Raw genomic sequence first — 18,946 nt, 5'->3', positions numbered from 1 at the left:
AGCACAACATCAACAGGATAACCAGATCCAGACTTGTCTTTGGGTAGCCAAATGCAGGCCTCTTTGCTACAGATGTAGTAAGTTCCAAATGATCAACAATACCACTGGTAATGAATAATATAACTGAGGGAAAGATTAGTCATGGCATATCAACTTGGCATAGCAACCTTGAAAAGGGATTGGGGCAGTGTGCTTGGGGATGAACACATTGCACCCACGAATATTATACTCTTGCCAACCTCTCAAACTACTCCGTGGGTAGTTGAAGCAAGTCATACAGTAGGGGGTAAAATCTATTGATCGGGCAAAGACATTGTCAGGTTCACAAGAGTAACATGGGTGATATAGGTGCCACATTCAAGGATAAAGGGCCTGTGCAAGTCCAGTTCATCCCATCGTGAATTTAAGTTCAAAGGAACTGAGATAATTGGTAATCCCCTTCTGGAGTTACTGGGTACATGGGAGCACAACGTGAGGAAACGTTCAGGTCCTGCTTACATGAATCCTAAACTTACAGGGAATGATTGTCTTTGTAATCAAGCATTTGCTCTGGAAGTGGGCAGTAGGTTCCATGTGGTGGACAAGTTCCAACTCACTGCACGACCCCACCTCACTGGGCCATATTACTTATAGATTGCAAAGTATGCAGAAGATTCTTGCTGAAAAAGTAAGAACAGAGGTTTAGTAAGAAGTATGAAGTTATTGATGATACATAAGCATCTATTAGGTATGCTTGAGTCTTTAAAGTTTTATAAAGTGAAGAAGAGTGGGTTGGTGCGAGGATATATGGGAAGGGCATTCCTAATTTTATCGGCTGCCACAGAGAAGGCTCCATCACCAAAGCTTAAGTTCCTAGTTTTTGGATGACAGCAAAGAATTCATAGCTTGGCCGTAGGGTTTAACTGGAAGAGTGCCACAAAAACATGTTAGCAATCACTTCCGGGTTTTCAGAGGGCTGTATGTAATGTTACCAGTGATTTAAATATTATCCTTTGCTTTATGGGTAGCCGATGAAGCTGCTGAAGTACAGGAGTGAAGTAACCACTCTTAGGAAACTTTATAATAAGTTCAGCTGCTGGGTTCTGGCCCAGTTGCAAATGATATTTAGTGGACCCCAAGAAAGAAAGATAAACAGAGTTCCCATAATCAAATCTAGATTGTAGAAGAACATTTACTACAATGATGTGAAACTGGTCTTCAATAAAGGGGGAGATGGTTTAGGGTATCATATCTATCTTCAACAATAAAGCTTAGCTTTTAGAGTTGATTCCACTGATACCAATATCCTGACGTTTGGAGATCATATTGGAATGGTTGATGGTGTCAAAGGCCGCCATAGGTACAGTAAGATCAAGATTATGGCCTTGCCCTTGTTCTGCTATTCTCACTTTGTCTAAGGTGATAATACCACAACATCAGTACCTTGACCAGAATGAAATCCGGCTTGATGGTGGTCCATAAAATAAATCTGAAAGAGACTATTAGTTATAGATTCCTTACCTTAGAATTAACCCCAGGCGTCAGACTGGATCCGGAGAAATTCTTTCGTAGCAGTACCCTTGCGCATCAGTAGGTGGTGTCAGTCGACTTTGCGTTTGTCGTCGGCATCGTGATTGCCAGGATGACATCGCGGTATCTAATTAGATAACGCCTCTGCACGCTGACATCAGTTCTTTCTTTTTATGTGCCAGCCAAAGCAGTTCCGTAGAGAGCGGTACCTTAGTACATTTTTGATTAGCCTTTTTCAACTTTTTGTCGACATCTTTTTGGAGTCATTCGACTACTGGTGCACAGGGATGTCACATAGGCGGACCAGCTTCAAACCTTGTGACTCCTGTCACAAATTGATGCAGTTTACAAACCCACACCTTGTGTGCTTGTGGTGCCTAGAGCACTACCACGACCCAAAGTTGTGCTCCAACTGTCAGGCCATGAATCCGAAGTCTTTGGGGGAGCGGTCCCAAAGGCTTCTGGAGGCCCGCCAGTTAGCTCCGTGCTGCTCGAGGTCCCGGTCAAGAGGGAGGTCACGTGTCTGGTCGCGGAGTCACCACAAACACCCTTCTTTGAAGTCTTCAGGTAAGTTAAGGCACAAAAAGAAGGCGAAGATGCATCATCGCTCTTCGTGTTCTCCCTGTCTGTCAGCCAACGCAGGAAGCGGAAGGTCGTCATCCTTCGTCTCCGCCTGTGGAGCCTACTGGGTCGGCTCTGAGCTTCCCTCCCTTCCTGAGAGCCGGAGCAACCCCTGCCCAACTTCGTAGTTTTTACGAAGCCCTGAATTCCATCTTTGGGCAGCCAGACTCCGCTGGCGCTCCTTTGGGCCCTGCGGACTCGGCTGGGGGTTCTAGGCCTTTGATGCTGGCGGTATCCCTGAGACGCTACGCCTGGCTTAGGTCCAGTGGCTTTTCGAGCGATGTCCAATCGTCTCTTTTGGACATGCCCTTTGATGGCCGTCATTTGTTTGGCGACAAAGCGGACAACGCTCAAGAGCTTTAAGGATTCTAGGGCTACCACCAGATCATTGGGCCTCGCTATCACCTCTCACCCCATGCAGTCTGCTTTTCGCCCCTTTCATGGCTACAGAAGGGATGCAATCGTCAAAAGAAGGGAGAGTGATCAATTGATCAATCGGACACTATTTACCACTCAGAAGGGTGGAAGGTCCATTATCAGCCTGTGCCCACGTCAAGCATAGGTAAACCAAGTGGGTTGCTGAACTGTTCCTTAGGAAAAGAGGAATTAAGTGTATCTGCGTGACCGGAGGTGTAGATGCAACACCTTTGGGCATCCATTTTGTTGGATGTATTTGCCTCACACACCCATATGGGTGTCATGCTTCATCATAGGCGTTGCTCCTCGTCGGGGAGGCGGTGCAATCCCCGACGGGCTCACCTCTGAGAGGGGCTCTTTGGCGGAGATCTTTTGAATCCAACTGCCTTATGGTGAAGTGCGGGTGGGTGGGTGGAGTAGCAAGTTGCCTAGGGGAGTGATTTAAAATGTAGTGGGGGGTACAGGAAACCACTTTATTCTGGGGGTCCCCATACTGCAATTAAAAACGTGAATCTAGCTCGCTAGGTGCCAAACGGTTAGGTATAGTGGCCCTAGATGAGACTAGAGGAGGAATTGGTCGACATGTTTCTCGCGTGTGGCCGTTTGCCCGTAATTCATCAGGACCTATAAGTGATAAAAACTACATTCAATCAACAACATGCTGGTGTCATGTGTGTAGTGTGGGTGTAGTTTACCTCTGTGGCTTTATCCTATGCCTAAACGGGGAAAAAAATACAGAATTAATAGCATTTCGTTTCCACCAGAAAGCATACATGGTCAGGGCCAGGGCAAAAACACAGTGTATCATGCTAGTGGTGGTGAATTACAACTAGCATCAGAATAGCGTGACTGTGTTGTTGCAGCGGGCAAATGGCCACACGCGAGAAACATGTCGACCAATTCCTCCTCTAGTCTCGTCTAGGGCCACTATACCTAACCGTTTGGCACCTAGCGAGCTAGATTCACGTTTTTAATTGCAGTAGGGGGACCCCCAGAATAAAGTGGTTTCCGGTACCCCCCACTACATTTTAAATCACTCCCCTAGGCAACTTGCTACTCCACCCACACACCCGCACTTCACCATAAGGCAGTTGGATATAAAAGATCTCCGCCAAACAGCCCCTCTCAGAGGTGAGCCCGTCGGGGATTGCACCGCCTCCCCGACGAGGAGCAACGCCTATGATGAAGCATGACACCCATATGGGTGTGTGAGGCAAATACATCCAACAAAATGGATGCCCAAAGGTGTTGCATCTACACCTCCGGTCACGCCAGATACACTTAATTCCTCTTTTCCTAAGGAACAGTTCAGCAACCCACTTGGTTTACCTACAGAAGGGATGCCACACCAAGTTCCACCCAGAACCACAGGCCTGCGCAAGCTACCCAGCCTCTGCATGGCCGGGGACGTGGGACCCAGGGTCGGGAGGCCAGCAGGCGGGACAGTCCACCAGCGCCCCCTCTGCAGCAGCCTCCAAACCATCCTAGTTCGACTTTTCAGGGCCACCAGTTGCCAGTGGGCGGCAAGATTCGCCATCACCTCCCCCACTGGCACAACATCACGTTGGACATGTGGGTTGTGCAGATAGTCTGAAGGGGCTACTCCCTACCATTCAAGACTACCACTCCCTCCATGCCACCCACACTCTATTGCATTTCAGAGGATCATTTGGCCCTTCTCCATTAGGAAGTTACAGCTCTCTTGGCCAAGGGACCTATCGAGCAAGTCCCTCTGCCAGAAGTAGGTCGTGGTTGTTATTCCTACTACTTCCTGGTACCCAAAAAGGACAAAGGCCTGCGTCCTATCTTGGATCTCAGGGACGTCAACTGCTTCCTCCGGAAGGAGAAGTTCAAAATGTTGACATTAGCTTAGGTCCTGCCTGCCCTTGACCCACGAGACTGGATGGTAGCGTTGGACTTGCAGGACGCCTATTTTCACTTCCCCGTCTTGCCTGCCCACCTGCGGTACCTACGGTTCACGGTAGGCCACATGCATTTTCGGTTCACCCCGCTCCCCTTGGGCCTTACCAGCGCCCCTCAGGTGTTCACAAAAGTGATGGGGGTGGTCGCAGCTCATCTGCGCAGATCAGGGGTTCCAGTCTTACCCTATCTCGATGCCTGACTGTTGAAGGTGAGTTCGCCCCAGGCTGTCATCTCCCACCTCCAGACTATGGCAGACCTGCATTCGCTGGGGTTCAGGATCCACCTGCCGAAGTCACACCTGATTCCCTCTCAGAAGCTCCTTTTCATCGGGGTGGTTCTGGACAGAGCGCAGTTCCGAGCTATTGCACATGGCCATTGATCCTCCAATCAGACTGCCTCTTCAGGAGGATCTTCTGTCGAAACAGCAGGGGACAGTCCTCCATCCGAACCTGTCCAGTCTCTACCTACTTAGTGGAGATTGAGCAGCGACATTTGACAGCTTTCGATCTTCCTCCCGAAGTCTGTAATGTAATCTTGGCGGCCAGACGGCCCTCCATTAAAACGGTATAAACCTGTACAGGGAAAAAATTTGTGGCACAGTGCAAAGCAAAGGCTGTGGATTCCCTTTCTGCCCCTCTTTCAGAGGGTCTCCTCTTCATTCTTTCTTTAGCCCAGCAGGGCTCTGCTCTGAGCACCCTCTAGGGCTATCTTTTGCCTATTTCGGCCTTTCTTTGGCTTCCTGATCAGCCTTCTCTTTTCAAGTCCCCTATTGTAAATAAATTTCTTAAGGGCATTACTCACCTCTTTCGTCCTATTCCCTTCGTAATGACCCAGTGGGACTTGCATCTGGTTCTAAAGTACCTTATGTGTGCTCCTTTTGAGCCATTACAATATTGTCCTCACAGACTCTTGACTCTCTAGACTGCTTTCCTGGTTGTCATCACATCTGCTCACAGGATGCGTGAGCTTCAGGCTCTTTCTTCTAAACCTCTTTTCCTTGCTGTTCATCCAGACAAAGTTGTCCTTTGAACTCAACCTTCTTTTGTCTTTCCACATAGGACAGACCATCATTTTGCCCACCTTCTTCCCGCCCGCACCCTTCCAAGGAGGAAGAGAAACTCCAACGTCTGAATCCAAAAAATGCGCTATCTTTTTATCTGAATCGCACAAAACAATTCCAAGAGAATGAGCAACTCTTTGTTGGCTATGTGAGCACCAACAAAGGTCGGGCCATGCAAAAACAGACCACCTCTCGATGGGTCATCATTTGCATTAAAATATGTTATTCCTTGGCGAAAAAGGAGCCTCCGGTAGGACTGCGAGCCCACTCCACCAGGGCGTTGGCAGCCACTACTGCTCTGGGACTTGGAGTCCCACTCGGTGACATCTGCCAGGCAGCTGCGTGGGCATCCCTGCAAACATTCACAAAACACTACTGCCTGGACAGCCAAGTCCGGAGAGATGGCTTCTTTGGCCATTTAGTTCTCCACGACTTTCTGGTGTGAACTTGGTTCGCAGACCCACCTCCGGGGTTGGTATTGCTGGGGTATCTATTCTAAGGTAAGGAATCTATAACTAATAGTCTCTTTCAGATGAAGAAGTTACTTACCTTCGGTAACAATATATATCTGTTAGAGACATATATTAGTTATAGATTCCTTACCGCCCCACCCATCTTCTTTGTTCTGCAAACTGATTTCTACTGTAAGGGACTCCCATTCAGGCCCCTAGTTTTGTGTAACCCTGAGCATAGTTCACGTAGTTGCGTAGTAGCTACGCAAAGTGCACTTTGCACTACGCGAGCTAGGCGTAGCACTACGCGAACTGCATAGTGCAGTAGGGAAATTCTGTTCTCAACTATTGCACAGTGCCGGATGCTTGTCTGCACTGTACAATCATTGTAAACGGCATCTTGCACAGTGCAAGCGGTCGTTTTCTGCCGCTGGAGTAGATTTGTACTTGAGCGGCAGTTTACTCAACACGGACTGGTAGTTTCTCATCGCGAGCGGTCGCGAGCATACGCGACCACTCACAATGAGAAACCTGGCCTCCCCACGTTGAGAATCTAGCCAGGAGGTTTATTTTCTGCTCTCGCGATCTTCAACTTGATGTTGCTGATCGCGAACGAGGAAAAAGTCTTGCTGGCATGTCATTTTGCTCACTCGCGGTCGCCAACTTGACATTTCTCGGGATCCAGTCTGAGGCCTGGGGGTAATTCTACGGTAAGAAATCTATAACTAATATATGTCTCTTACAGATATATCATTACCGAAGGTAAGTAACTTGTTCATCTCTTCCAATGTACAGCAAAGCCGCGGGGAGGCAGTGTCCTGGAGTGGCAGGGCTCTCAAGATTTGTTGACTACAGACACTCCTTCCCACCCCGGTCTAAGGCTCATGAGGCAACTTTCCTTATTTGAAAAAATACTTTAATATGTAGCATACCTATTGAAGTGCTGTATACAGTGCATGTTTATTTTTTACATGTTTCTCACCACGTAGTAATATCTACATGTAAATACACATTTTTTCTGAAAGTTTGAGTGTAGAAGGGATCTCGTGGTCCTGACTAAGAAGCCAGGGGAGGGCTTCGAAACATGTTGACAAAGGAGGAACAGCTAATTATAGCCCAGTCCCTCCATCTCTCTTCCTCATTTTTTAACAATACCAGCTCAATGGAACATTAATGTTTTTTTTAGACAGAGCCAGGTATTTTTTAATATACTCATTCCTCCACTCACTCCTGGCCCTTCCACTCATATACCTACACAACACATAGCTTTGTCTAAACCAATAGTGCTTCCGGTAGTCATAGGTTGCAGCACGCCCCACCCGCAGCGGGGCGGTAAGACCCCCACGATGAAGCATGACACCAAGGGGCCTTTTGGTGTGTGAGGTGTTTTTAAACAAAACTGTGTTTTTCCACCATTATAGGAGACACACCTAGTTTAGGAGAACACAGACTCATATCCTTCTGGGAAGGATCCCTATGTTTCTTATAGATTGACTAGAGGAGGACGTGTCTACCTCTTTTGCCCTCCAGGCATAACCTATCCACTCCCGACTTTGATTATTTACTGGGATCAGAATGTCACCTTGTGGCACCTGATTAGGGCATGTTAAAACACTATGTGGGTCATCAGCCATCCTACAAGTAGAACACTTTGTTTGTCATAGCTCAAATACTTTGACTCACTTACTTTCCTCTTATGTGCGGGAACATCCTTCTGTGTGTCAGGATGGCTGTGCTTCAATTTGTGAAGACTTGTTTGGATTGAAAGGGGTGTGGTCTACATGTGGCCATTCAGGCTGCTGGAGCACTAACCATTGATGTCTACATTCCAGTTGCTTTGGAGGTCATGTTCTGAACTCCAGGCTGTTTACAGTGACACACACACACCCACACACGTGTTACCATCCTTGTGGGGACTATGTGTAAACACCAGCCTTATGGGGACTAACACTTCCCAATGTTTTAAAAATATACCAATAACAGAAAAATGTTAAGAAAAAATTCATAATACTGGATCCTGCTTCAATTCTGCAAATATGTTGTTATTTAATCACGCGCACAGAGCCATCTTTGTGGGGACTTGAACATGTGTTACCATCCTTGCGGGGGCTTACTCAATAATTATCCTTTGTGATTGAATACATTCATAATCAAATGGCTAAATGGTATTTTTCAGTGCTGTACCTAAATTAGATGATACTTGACTCAAATATGAATAGCTCATTGTATTCTAGGAGCACACTAAAAATGGATTTTTATGAGAACGCATTTTTCAGCATAGTATATCAAGTGCATGGAAAGGTATTCACAGATATCTAGCCTATTACTGAGTGCTCACTGACTTTAATGACTATGAAAACAACACAGTTAAATTCATTTAGAGGCCAAAGATCCTGCAATGTGGTCAGGTGGCAAAACCAAGTTGCCATCTGACCACCTAGATCTTTTTCATCAACTTCACCAATTGGCATCATGTTGGTATGGCTCTGCATTAATAGCTCCCAAATATATGACACAAGATTATAGTAATGTTCTGGAGCTGACAGAAAGAGAGAGTGTGTGATGATAGTCATATTTACTGCATGATTATATTGATTACATTTGAAAATGTGATCTTAACGAAAGTGGAACAGATATTTCAGGATAAAAAGTTTGTTAAATTCAACTTCTCAAAAGAAGAACGTGACATAGTCCAATCCCTTTCAAACCGCGATGATCTAATTATTAAGCCCGCGGACAAGGGGGGCAGAATAATCTTACAGAACAAAACTGATTATGATTGTGAAGTGCTAAGACAACTAGAGAACCGCTCACACTACAAAAAACATTTGAGTGACCCTACACCTAGAATCCGAAAGGATATTCTGACATTAACTACTGTTGGATTAGAAAGGTGATGGCTAAACAAAAAAGAATTTGACTATCTAAATAAAAAAGATTATACCATTCCGGCATTCTACACCTTGCCAAAAAGTCATAAGTGCAGTCAAAAACCACCAGGAAGACCAATTGTGGCAGGATTATTTATTTATATTTTATTTATTTATTTATAGCATTTGTAGAGCGCTCTGTAACCCTACGGCATCCTGGCACTTAGGTACATAGCTAAAAGCTTTGTGGGGACAGGAGCATGGACAAGATGCAGAACCGAGTAGAATTATTTATTGTGATGGGTTTTTGGAAAAAGCCAAGTTTTCACCTTTTTTCGAAAGGTCAGAAGATCGTTAGTTTTTCTAATGTCGATGGGGAGGTTGTTCCATAAGTGGGCTGCAGCTATACTGAAAGCTCGTCCTCCACAGGTGGCTTTCTTGATCCTAGGAATGCTGATGAAGTTTAAGGATGAGGATTGGAGAGACCGAGTGGGCTCGTACCACTTGAATTTGTTCTGGAGTGGTCGGGGACCTAGCCCGTGAACTGCCCTGAAAACAATACATAGGGATTTGAAGCAAATCCTTTGATGTATGGGCAGCCAATGTAGGTCAGCCAGGGCAAGAGTGGTAGAAGATCTTCACTCACGGGAAAGTGCCAGTTTGGCTGCTGCTGCCTGGACACTTTGAAGTCTGGAAATAAGATAGGCAGGGGATTCCAGCAAAAGGGCATTGCAGTAATCCAGGCGGCTGAGGATAGTGCTCCTGACTATGTCGGCTCTGGTCTGTGGAGGCAGGAGAGGTAGCAGTCTTCGGAGTCCTCTTAATAAGGCGAAACAGCAGCTAACCTGCTTATTGACGTTGGTCTCTAGGCTCAGTTTGTTGTTGATAGTGACTCCAAGATTTTTTACAGAGCTCACTGGGGTGGGTGAGTCCCCTAGCGACTGAGGCTAGAAATCTGGCGGTAAACTTTTGGGGATTTTTCCTACTGTGCAATGCAGTATTTCAGTTTTCCCACTGTTGAATTTTAGCGAGTTCTGATTGAGCCAGAGGCACATTTCCAGCAAACAGGTGTGGAAGGTTTCCATTGAGCTTGCTCGAGCTCCGTCCGTCCGGATGTCAGTCGATATTAGAACCATTGCCTGAGTATGTTGATTTTTTCATAAAACCCTTTGTAGCAAAAACACGCTCATATACACAGGACAGTAGAGAGGTGATCAATAAACTAGAAGGGAGAGAGTTTAATCCACAATGCAACATCCTGGCCACAATGGACATAGAAAGCTTGTATTCAAGCATTCCACAAGACCAAGCTCTGAGGGTAATTGAGGAGGTGTCGGATAAACGACCTCGCCCCCACCAAGTTCCCACAAGATTCATTGTTGACTGTGCACAAATAGAATTAGAAGAGAATTACTTCTTATTCAACACTGATTTTTACGCCCAAGTAAAAGGCGTTGCCATGGGCGCAATTTTTGCGCCAGACATAGCGAACTTGTACGTGGCTGCCTTTGAGGACAATATAATCTACAATAATAACCCTTTCAGTTCCAATCTGGCAGAATACCTAAGGTATATAGATGACATATGCATTGTGTGGGAAGGTTCTTATGTGGATTTAAATAATTTCCACATCTGGTTAAGTGAACAAAACGAACATTTACAATTCACATTGGACAGTGACTCACATTCGATCAGCTTTTTGGACCTAAAAATTACACACGATATAGGTCATTTGTCAATGAGTCTCTACACAAAACCAACTGCTCGTAATACATTGCTAAAGTACAGCAGCCACCATCCTAGAAATCTGCGGGATAACCTCCCTTTTGGACAATTCCTGAGATTGCGACGGAATTGTACCAAGAGGGAGAATTATTTCAGAGAGGCAAAGCTGCTGCTAACTAAACTTGTCACAAGAGCATATCCATATAGATTAACAAAACATGCAATGAAACGTGCGTGGTACTATGACAGACAGTCATTATTACACAAAGGAAATGATTGCAATGACAGTACACAGGTTCCACAACCAATCACATGTGTAACTACCTTTGGAACAGAATCAAATGCCATAGTCAAAATAATAAAACCCAACTGGCATTTGATAAGGAAAGCAGGAACCGCAATTACAAACACCACATTTTGCCTTCAAAAGAGGAAGAAATCTACGTGACTATTTAGTGAGGGCATATAAAAATCCAGTACCCACTACAATACATAACCTATGGGGAGTTCCACCTATAGTAGGACATTATGCTTGTGGAAATTGTACTGCATGTGCCACCACTGTGACTCCGAAGATGTGTAATCTTAATGGAAAAGAAATTGTATTACGTGATAACTCGAATTGTTTGACCAAAAATTTAATTTACTGTGTGCAGTGCCCTTGTGACCTAACCTATATTGGAAAAACGACACAAGCAGTAAAAAAACGAATCTTACAGCATCAATCTCGCATTCGGTGCAACATACAGACCCCACCATTAGTTGAACAGTACCAAATATTGACACATACCCCAACACAAATGAAATGGTTTGTGCTTGAAGTTGTTAAAACCTCTAAGAGATGCACTAACATAGATCGTTTGCTCACACAGAGGGAGAACAAATGGATCTGGTCATGTAGAACAGTAGAAGAGGGATTGAATTCACTTATTGTGTGGCACACTCTGGCTACCTTACGTTAAATCTAACATTTACATCAATGGTATATACTGTGCCCAGTAGTATTATGGTGTGCTATGGTACCTGATGCATAATTCAATCAAAGGGTACCATATATAACGTGATAACCTTTTTGGTGCATCCATATACATGACTGTCCCATTACTGATAGAGGGCAGAATGAAGCTGATGGTTTTTGTCAATGTCGACAATGTGCGAGCCCTGCATATGGCACAATCTAGTTAAAACATAATTTGTGGGATAAAGTAGTATAGGACACTTAACTCCGACTACTATGCACTTATATCGGGCTGTGTATTGAATAACCATAGACCCACTACAAGATGGCCGCCGCGTTCGATCCAACACTGACGTCATCCAAAAACGTGTGTTGTGATTTGGTTTAAACATGGCGATATCGGGACTCGGGTTACTCGGTCTCTTTGTAGCTGAGCTGAAGGAGCGATCTATGAGACGCATCCTGCTATGCATCTAAGTAAGTCAGCATCTATATGTTTTTTTTGAATGTTAGGCTGTCCAGTATGATATCGGAGGTCTCGAGTTGTTCCGTTTTAGTGACCGTTTGTTGTTGTTGCTTTTGTATGTAGGTGATCGGTAGTCGACACTCTTCATTCAGTGAGTGCCTTCCCTCGGGCACTTTGGGTGTATTGATATATTGGTCTTTGGATATATATGTATGGTCACATTGTGAACTTATGTATTGAAGTTCCACCATTGATTTATGTCTCTGCAGGTTATTGTTGAATCATTAATCGTTGATGTAAGTATCCATGTCACTGTTTCATATATTTTCGCGTTACTCTGAGACATTAGCAGATCAGGGCGATTCTGATTGATTTATATTATGTTATAGACCATTATTTGAGAAACGTGACAGAGGAAATTTATTTTGTTCTCCTGTGGGATGGAACTATCGTGAATAGGGTGAATACACTTGAAGCCCAGATGACACATTTTTAACATGCTTTTAATTAGTGTGGAATATAATTTTTCACATTACTTTTTCACTCGGTGTGGGACATTGGAACTTTCTTGTTTCACTCATTCACTGGGTAGTTTGGTTTATAAGGTTTTATTTGTTGTTCAGCTGTGTGAAGCAATACGAATATTGATATGCAGGTGAATTACTAAAGCACAAGCTTGTTTTCTCATTAGATATACATGTGCAACTACATCGTCCTGATGATGGTCCTAAGGATCTTTTAGACCAAAAGGAGGACCGAAACGTCGACATAATATCACCATTTTGCTTATTTGTTGTAACTGGAGTACACACAAATTCATGTATGATTGTGATTTTGTCGCATATTATGGTATTTCAGAAGTCCATATTTTTGGCAAATGGTGATTTTACACGACTGTAAGCAAATGTAAATTTTCAGTTTTGTGTTTGTTGCCAAAGTATAAAGAAAATATAATAAGAAAAATGAAAATACAAGAATAAAACTTGTTTTTTGATACAGTTGGCTATTTGTATTGGTTGACTGTTTCCTGCTTTGAATCAAATATTGATCACGACTGTGACATTATTTTGAAAAAAAGATTGAGTGGAATGATTCCTTGAGGGGCAATAGAATTTTGTTATTGATTATATTGATGCCAGCTCTTCACAGATATAGTGTTTAATTACAGTTACTTTCAAGCACCCATAAACATAGTGCGTAATAATAGTTATGTTGAAGTCATATGACATAGTGTGTCACTAAGGGGATTCCCAAATTGCCACTCAGATAGTATGTGATTATAGTCTTGTTCAAATCTTCCAAAATATAGTGTCTGATTATAGTTATGCCCAGGTCCCCACAGAGATAGTGTGTGCATACATGGATGCCCAGGTCCCCGCAGAGATAGTGTGTGATTATAGTCATGCCCAGGTCTCGACAGGTATTCTGTTTTGTTTTGTGCTGCAGTTCATGCAGAAATAGTGCTCTTAGGGTAATACCCAGGTCCCACAGAGATAGTTTGTGATTGTAGTTGAGTTCAAAAGTTGCATTTGGTTGATTATATTTTTATATTGATGCCTAGGTCCCCACAGAGGTAGTGTGTGATTATAAGGATGCCCAGGTCCCCACAGATATAGTGTGTGAGTACATGGATGCCCAGGTCCCCAGAGATAGTTTGTGAGTATACGGACGCCCAGGTCCCTGCAGAGATAGTGTGTGATTATAGGGATGCCAAAGTCACCACGAATATAGTGTGTGAGTACATGGATGCCCAGGTCCCCACAGAGATAGTGTGTGAGTACATGTATGCCCAGGTCCCCACAGAGATAGTGTGTGGGTATATGGATGCCCAGGTCCCCACAGATATAGTGTGTGAGTACATGGATGCCCAGGTCCCCGCAGAGGTAGTGTGTGATTATAGGGATGCCAAGGTCACCACAGAGATAGTGTGTGATTATAGTCATGCCCAGGTCTCTACAGATATTGTGTTTGGTGTTGGTGAATGATAACAGTCAAGCTGCAGTTCATGTAGAAATAGTGCTCTTAGGCCCACATGCATCAACATGGCCATTTGCGGGTCCTTATTAGCGAAAAATAAGGAATCGCTAGTAAGGAATCGCAAATGGCTATGCATAAAGAAATTGCTGAATAAATTGTGATTTCTTAAAATTCCTTAATTGCGACTCGCAAATTGCGAATCGCAATTAAGGTATAGCTCCCCATTCATTCCTATGGGAATAGAGGCCCATAGGAATGAATGGGAAGACATTCTCAATTTGCGATTTGCAATTTGCAAATCGCAAATTGAGAATGCGATTTCAAGGGTGCAGGGATGTCCAAAGGACACCCTGTTGCACCCCTGAAATCAATCTGTGCACATATGTGTGTGCACAACATGAAACTTTGAAAAATACACAAAAGTGCATTTTTCAAAGTTTCCGCAAATTACCATGAGGTTCAACCTCATGGTAATTTGCTCCCCCTAAGTGTGAATTCGCTATTTTTTTAAGTTTCATGCATTGCATTTAAGGAATCTCAATTTGAGAATCCCTAAATGCAATTGCAATTTAAGAAATTGCAATTTTGCGATTTCTTAAATTGCGAACAATACAAAAATTGTGATGCATCCCAAATAATGAAATTGCATTTGCAAACGGCCGAATTTTGCGATTCGCACCCTTTGCGAATGCAATTACCATTGATGCATGTGCCTTTAGAGTAATACCCAGGTCCCACAGAGATAGTTTGTGATTATAGTTAAGTTCAAATATAGTATTTGATTGATTATATGATTATATTGATGCCTAGGTCCCCACAAAGATTGTGTGTGATTATAGGGGTTCTCAGGTCCCCACAGCCATAGTGTGTGAGTATAGGGAGGCTCAAGTCCCCACAGAGATAGTATGTGAGTATAGGGGTGCCCAGGTCCCCAGAGACAGTGTGTGATTATAGGGATGCCCAGGTCCCCACAGAGATAGTGTGTGAGTATAAGGGTGCCCCGGTCCCCATAGAGATAGTGTGTGAGTATAAGGAGGCCCAGGTCCCCATAGAGAGAGTGTGTGAGTATAGGGATGCTTAGGTCCACACCGAGATAGTGTGCGATTACTTGGATGCCCAGATCCCCACACATATAGTGCGGGATTATAATCCGATTCCAGCCCCCACACAGAAAGTATTTTGATGGTGTTGTTCAAATATTCATTCAGAAATAGTGTCAACCGTATCCCAACAGATATAGCATTTAATTGTAGTCACTCAAGTCCCCATAGACATAGTATGTGATTATATTCATGTTCAAGTCCCTTCACATATGGTGTGCAATCATTTTTGTTCACATCGCTGCAGAGATTGTGTGTGATTACAGCCATGTTCAAGTCCCCACATAGATAGTGTTATGGTCGTAATGTTGAAGTTACTGGAGAGATGGTGTATTATAATTGTTATGCACCGGTCCCTACAGAGTAGTATGTGATTATAGTGATGTCCAGGCGCCTGCACAGATAGTTTGTGATTAAAGTCATGCTCTTGTGGTGCAGAGATATTGTGTGATATTTAGTGAAGCCCAGGTCCTCAAAGCGATAGTGCGTGATAATAGGGATGCCCAAATACCCCACAGATATAGTGATTGTAGACCTGTAGAGTAAGTGTGCGATAACTGTCGAGTTCTAGTCCCTCTAGAGACAGTCTTTTATGATAGACATGAAGCTGTGCCTACAGAGATAGTATGGGATGGCAGTCATATTTAAGTCTCCACAAAGTGAATGTATATTTATTCCCAGGTCCCCACATAGATAGTGTGAAATTAGAGACACACCCTGGTCTCCTCATCGATAGTGTCAAGTCAAGTCAATTAATTTATATAGCGCGCTACATACCCAGAGGGTCTCAAGGCGCTTGAAGAAGAGTGTGATTATATGACTGCCCAGGTCCCCACAGACATAGTGTGTAATTGCACAGATGTTCAGTTCAACACAGAGTTGGTGTATGTTTATAGTGTTCCCACAGTCTCCGCAGAAATAGTGTGTGATGATAGTCTTGTTCAATTCCCCACAAAGATAGTATTTGATTGATTATATTGATGCCGAGGGCACCCCAGAGATAGTGTGTAATTATAGACATGTTCAATTCCCCATAGAGATAGTGTATGAACACAGTGATGTTCAAGTACCTACAGTGGTAGTGTGATTATAGTCATTTTCAAGTCTCCACAGTAATGTGTGCGATTATAGTTATTTTGAAGACCCAGAAGAAATAGAAAGTATTAGTATGGTGTCTTAGTAAACTAATATATCCACTTAAGGGACTTGGACCTCTCCAGATGTTACAATGGGCACTGTATTGGTTGTTGTAGAGAGGCTGCTACCAGCACCAGCAAAGGTAGAGCTCTGAACAGTGACTTGGGCTGTCTGGTTTCTGTTGGTACAACAGTCGTAGGTGTAGCTGAGTTGACTATGGTGGACATCATGGAGGTTGTGGACTGATGTCCTCTAAGGTATGAGTGATGGTAGATACAGAGGCAGCAGTGGTACTTGCCATTGGTGTGGTCCTGATGGCTAGCACTGATGGAGCAATTCACACACCCTGCTGCAACTCTGCCTTGTGCCCATAACTTTTATCTGCTGCCACCGGGAGTGAGCCTGGAGTCCTGAGGGGGCCACCGCGCTTAAGGAGATCTGCGAGCGCTGCCGAGAGCCTCCATTGTTAGCTGGCGCGTGGGGACTACACATCCCAGCTTCCCGCGCGCTAGCTCTAGACGGGGTCACGTGCACCAGGAGGTGCTTAAATCCACGAAGGGGCTACCGCGGCGCGGAAGCCTTTCACACACCCTGCTGCAACTCTGCCTTGTGCCCATAACTTTTATCTGCTGCCACGGGAGTGAGCCTGGAGTCCTGAGGGGGCCGCCGCGCTTAAGGAGATTTGCGAGCGCTGCCGAGAGCCGCCATTGTTAGCTGGCGTGTGGGGACTACACATCCCAGCGTCCCGCACGCTAGCTCTAGACGGGGTCACGTGCACCAGGAGGTGCTTAGATCCACTATAGGGCTACGGCAGCGTGGGATGCGCGCGGACGTGCCCGGGCGAAACCCCTGGCCAAGGGCGTGCCCGTCGGTGCCCGTCATAGCCTGACAGAGAATGGACTGGGCCACCTCTCTGACATTTGATTACTCATAGGGATTGGACATTTGGTAAGACCTGATCACTAGGAATAGCTGTAACTTTTTCTCCTATTTCTGTTCCCCTCTCCTGCTTTTGGCTGCTTAATTGTGCGATTTGTATTTAAACTGTAATTAAGGAAACAATCATGAGTAAGCGTAAGGGAGCGGTGGGCACTTTAGATGCTTTTATTCTTAGGGCAGAATCTCTTTTAAATCACGAGATTCAAATTGCCGAAAAAAAGACTGTCCCTAGAGCCTATTTTTGCACAGAGTAACTCACCGCGGCTCTCAGGGACTCCCTTAATTCCATCACGGCTCTCAGGGTCTCTGTTAACCCCACTGCAGCTAGCCTCAGATGTTGGGAAAGAGGGTGACTCTCCCCCGGATTGTATCAATTTATCGGTCTCCATTGAACCCAATGATAAATCAAGCTTACTTATGAAGACTAGATCAAGAAATAAAAATCAGTCACTGGGGAATAAAATAGACACTAAAAATACAAAGAAGAAAATACCAGTCCCTAGGAAATCCAGGGCTAGGGGTGTTGGAGGCACAGCGTCAAGAGGGAAAGCAGCAACCAGTATAGAAACAATCAGAGCTCCTGGGAGAAACATGTCTACTCAGACAGAGCCCTATAATAATGAATGCTACTCTGTTCCTTTTGACTACAAAATGGATATTGAGTCTATTCTAAAGAGATCTTTAGATTCTGCTAGGGAAGGAATCCTAATTGATTTAGCATTGCATATTGGTGAGGCCCTAAAACCATTAGAAGAGAAGCTGGAACTTTTTCAGAACACTATAGGGCAGTGGTGCACTAGCAGCTTTGCCACGTGGATAGATCTAAAGAGCAAGGAAATTCTCAAAGAGCAAATTTACGCCCAGAGTACAGGCCCATCCCTCTTGAACCCGTGAAAACCATCTGTCGAGATCAGGTTGGGAGCAACCCCAGTTTAAAAAAATAAACCTCCGACTGCAATTAGAGAAGCATCTATGGTGACTAAGTCAGGGGGCAGCATACTAGCTCATGAGATAACAGAATCCACTACAAGAGCTAATCTAGGAAGTCACAGGGATAAAAATGATAAATTACCTTTATACAGCCCAAAAGGTACAGATTTAATCCCTAATGAAGAGATTCTTAGGCTTCCGCCAGCATCATGTCCGTATACACTAATTTTAACAAGGGTACCAGTGCTCAGGAGAGAGCAGAAGGAGAATTGGTCAAGCCCGAAAAATAAAGTAATTAACTGGTTGACAAAATTCAGGCAATTCAACCCAATGAGGGAAGCCGACATTTTGATGGTACGCAGGGTAGGCTGGGTAGGTGATTCCAGGAAGAACATAAGTGGAGTAAATTGTAGACAGCCACAACTAACTAGAGCAATCCTAGGAATTTAAGATATGACTGATCAGGGGTATACAAGCATTAGTGCCCTACCTCTGGGTTATTTTTCCAGACCCAGAGAGAGTGGCTTCGTTATTAATTTCAACCCAATGGTGGAACAGAACAACTAGTTCAAGGCTCTCTCCAACCTTGAGGATAAAGATTGACATCTAAAGGTTACACACACAAACCTAGAGCTCCCTATATCTAGTGAAAGGATTAAGTGTATAGATGGGTGTTCCATAGGGGGGAATCACATGGGGTTGGGCTGTCAATTAAGGCAGGAAGTTTGTATGGCCGAGGAGGCTGCAGTGATAATAGCAGAAAATTCAGATGATGTTCCACGGGGGTTAATACTCAATTTCTGCCCCTTAACTCATCAACTAACCCTGATTCAAATTTAATTACTAGAATACCGGGAAATTA

General features: G+C 44.4%; 1 protein-coding gene across 1 annotated transcript in view; it reads right to left on the bottom strand.

The window, feature by feature from the left end:
• The window catches only part of LOC147736573 (transmembrane protein 176B-like), a 322,222-nt gene that overhangs the window by 214,059 nt on the left and 89,217 nt on the right, over nt 1-18,946 (bottom strand). The gene's annotated exons all lie outside the window — the stretch shown is intronic.

This window comes from Lissotriton vulgaris, chromosome 1_2, assembly GCF_964263255.1.
Source record: "Lissotriton vulgaris chromosome 1_2, aLisVul1.2, whole genome shotgun sequence".
Lineage (NCBI taxonomy): Eukaryota > Metazoa > Chordata > Amphibia > Caudata > Salamandridae > Lissotriton > Lissotriton vulgaris.
This window is presented reverse-complemented; position numbering and strand designations above follow the sequence as displayed.